Below are 3,083 nucleotides of genomic sequence, written 5' to 3'. Positions count from 1 at the left end.
GGAAAAGGAGCAGGAGAAAGAGGAGGCGGAGGAGCAGGAGCAGGAGAAGGAGGAAGGGTCATGTGGACCACTGTTGGCAGGTTTCAGGTAGAAACTCGCTCTGACAGGTGACTGTTGTTGATGATGATGATGATGATGATGATGGATTATATTACCTGCGAGAACACACAGGTGGAACAAACGTCATCCACTGATTGATTAATTCCACCTCTCCTGATGTAACAGCTCGTAAACATACCTGATATGTTTGTCACGTCGGCCGAACAGAAGACGACAGCGAGGGAGAGATTTAGCTGCAGGAGTTCAGTCACATGATCACGACTCTGCAGTTACACATGTAACCTCACTTCACTGTTAACCTGCGTTACAGAGCCAGTCTGTCACTCTAACACAGTGTTGCATTATGGGTTGTTTGTAGCTTGATGTTGCTAGGCTAGTTAGTTTCTACCTGACCATCAGCAATCAGTTTACTGATGTCCAGTGAGTCCAGTTTAACATGCAGGAGTGTTTAATGGTTTCTTTTGTTCGATGAACTTTCATGTTTATTTATGTTGTTTTCAGACTCTTGTTTTCGTCATGAGAACTTTCATAGAAAACAAATAATCTGACCCTAAAACAAGAGGCTATTTTCTCCCAAAGGAGACGCCATGACTAAAGGACATAACCAATCATGTTGAGCAGAACTGACGTCACGTCTCCACTGAGCAACAGCTGGTGGCAGCGACGCACCAGTTAAAAACCTTTAATTATCATTTAAATAAAAACTGTTGAATACGAGTCTGGTTTTCTCTCATTTTAATCAGTCGTCTCATATTCAGGCCAATACTGTAATTTAGATCCAAGCTCATGCTAACATCTGACAACAGGCTTCTCAGAATGTGATTGGACAGTGTGTGTTGTGGGCGGAGCTATGAGCACACCTGGCAGGTACATGAACACACAAACACACAGACACAACAGCATCATAACAGGACAGTAGAAATCTGTACAGGGTCTTTAAAGGTCATTAAAGGTCGTTTCACCTCCTCGTCGTCATGATCCATTAAAAATTATAAAAACTGATGATGTCATCGACGTCTCCTGGAAATCAAACAACAGTTTCTGTTTCATTTAAACTCATCGCACGGTTTTCAGACATGTTTCTATCCGGTGAATTATTAATTAACACCGATGTGATTTCAGGAGCAAAGAGTCGTTTAATAAAAACTGTTGATGTGAATCATGTCGTAAAAACAGTGTGAAGCTCAGAGCGTGGTCACTGAAGGCCTTCGCACACTGAGTCCGTTGTTTTTAATCCGTCATCCAGAAGAATTTGTTACACACAGATTGAGATGTGTTTTATTCTTCTGGTGTGAAAATTCACAACACGTGACAAAATGAAAAGACACATTTCCTCTCTCTCGTTACTGGAGTTACCTATCTGACATCACTTCCTCCCCATCTTTCATTTGTCACCACAGCTGCATGAAGGGGCGGAGCTATGTGTGGTCCACATCCTCCTCCTCGTCATCATCATCATCCTGAATGTCACTATCTGACCTGTTGACAGTCGCTGTCAGAGTTATGAAATGATCATGACTGTGACCTGCCGCCACATTGTCTTCACTGATTAGAGGTCAGACGTCTCTAAAGACTCTGACGGAAGCGAAAAACGCAGGAAACTGAAGCTGTTCCACGATGTTTAATGACGGGTGAAACTGCTGGGCTCAGAGTGTGAACATGACACAATGTGAGGTCGTACTTATTTATGGACATGCGACAAAACAGACTCAATGTGCGAAGGCCTTTAATGTCAAAAGCTCGGAGATGCTTCTTAAACACACCTGACATCATTCTAACCTGCTCCAATATTTTCTGCTCTGTCTGAAAACTAAAGGTCCTCCAACATGTCCGACCTCACAGGTGGTTTGTTCCTCCTCTTTAACACCACCCACAGGAGCGTTTCTGAAATTACAGATCGACACTTCCTCACACCTTAATGACAGAACTTAAAGCTCCAGTGTGTCCAATCCAAACCTGATCTCATGTTGTGTTCTCGTTCCCTCAGAATGAGATGTTTATGTCTACATAGGGAGCAGGTCCTCATCTACAGAGTTCGTCTCATTCTGAGGTAACGAGAACACAACCATTAGATTAGATTTAAATCCGACACACTGGAGCTCAAAGTATGTTCCGTACGTAGGGCTGAGTATCTGAACTCTTATCGACTGAAATAACTCAGTACCAGGTAGGATCAAATCTCCTTAAGTCAAATCATACCTGCATTTGATCCTTTATGGTTTTGCTCGAAGCCAATCACTGCGTTCTTTGATTTAATGTGACGTGTCATTGGCCCACAAAACCCAAACAGTCTGGTGCGATGAAGACGAGCGCGGTGGTCAGTGTGCCGACACGCCACCGAAGCATTAGAAACTTTGGTGACGATTTAGGCAACTTAAAGCTTCCATTCACATAATTATCGAAATGACGTAGAAAAAGGTATCAAATGACGTTCTTTATTGGTTGAGTATCACTTTAAGAGTTCTGGTATCTTAATGTTGTAAACACTGCTCAGCCCTGTGTGTACCTGACGTAGGTTAACTTACGTACGTCGGTTAAAAAACGCTGACTTTTGGTTTCAGACGGGACACAGTGACCTCCTAGGTCAAAGTCATGTGTTTCATCCACTTCCTGTCTACACACACTTTGTCGCTCTTTATACGGCATCAGCTGACTTCCTGTCTTATCTCCCATCATAATGACTACGGCCACTAGAAGTCGCCACCTAACAATAGCGGTAAATATGGTTCAAAAAAAGCTCCTTGCGCAAACCACAGACTGTGTATAAAGATGGACAACATGATAGTTCCCTAAAATTGAAGCCAAAACATCTGAATCTCCCCCTGGTGGCTGGCTGCAGCACAGGTCATAAACCCCGCCCCCTCCATGTTAGCGGATGGGAGCCAAACTGAAAACTCAAAGAACAGAAATTTTTCCCAAAGACTCTTTTTGTGAACTTGGGTCAATCAGTTTGGGTTTAATTGGTTATTTAAAGTTATAAAAAGGAGGATGTGACATCATGATTGATGGCTGTGTGAGCCAAG

General features: G+C 43.0%; 1 long non-coding RNA gene across 1 annotated transcript; it reads right to left on the bottom strand.

Moving 5' to 3' along the window:
- Positions 1-1,312: 1,312 nt before the first annotated feature.
- On the bottom strand, positions 1,313-3,077 carry LOC126387174 (uncharacterized). The gene is made up of 2 exons (XR_007569610.1): positions 1,596-3,077; positions 1,313-1,539 (listed from the first exon to the last, which is right to left on the bottom strand). It is a non-coding gene; the product is annotated as an uncharacterized LOC126387174 (long non-coding RNA).
- Positions 3,078-3,083: the final 6 nt, after the last annotated feature.

Source organism: Epinephelus moara, unplaced genomic scaffold, assembly GCF_006386435.1.
Source record: "Epinephelus moara isolate mb unplaced genomic scaffold, YSFRI_EMoa_1.0 scaffold2592, whole genome shotgun sequence".
Lineage (NCBI taxonomy): Eukaryota > Metazoa > Chordata > Actinopteri > Perciformes > Serranidae > Epinephelus > Epinephelus moara.
Note: the sequence above shows the minus strand (reverse complement) of the source record. Positions and strands in the feature narration are given on the sequence as shown.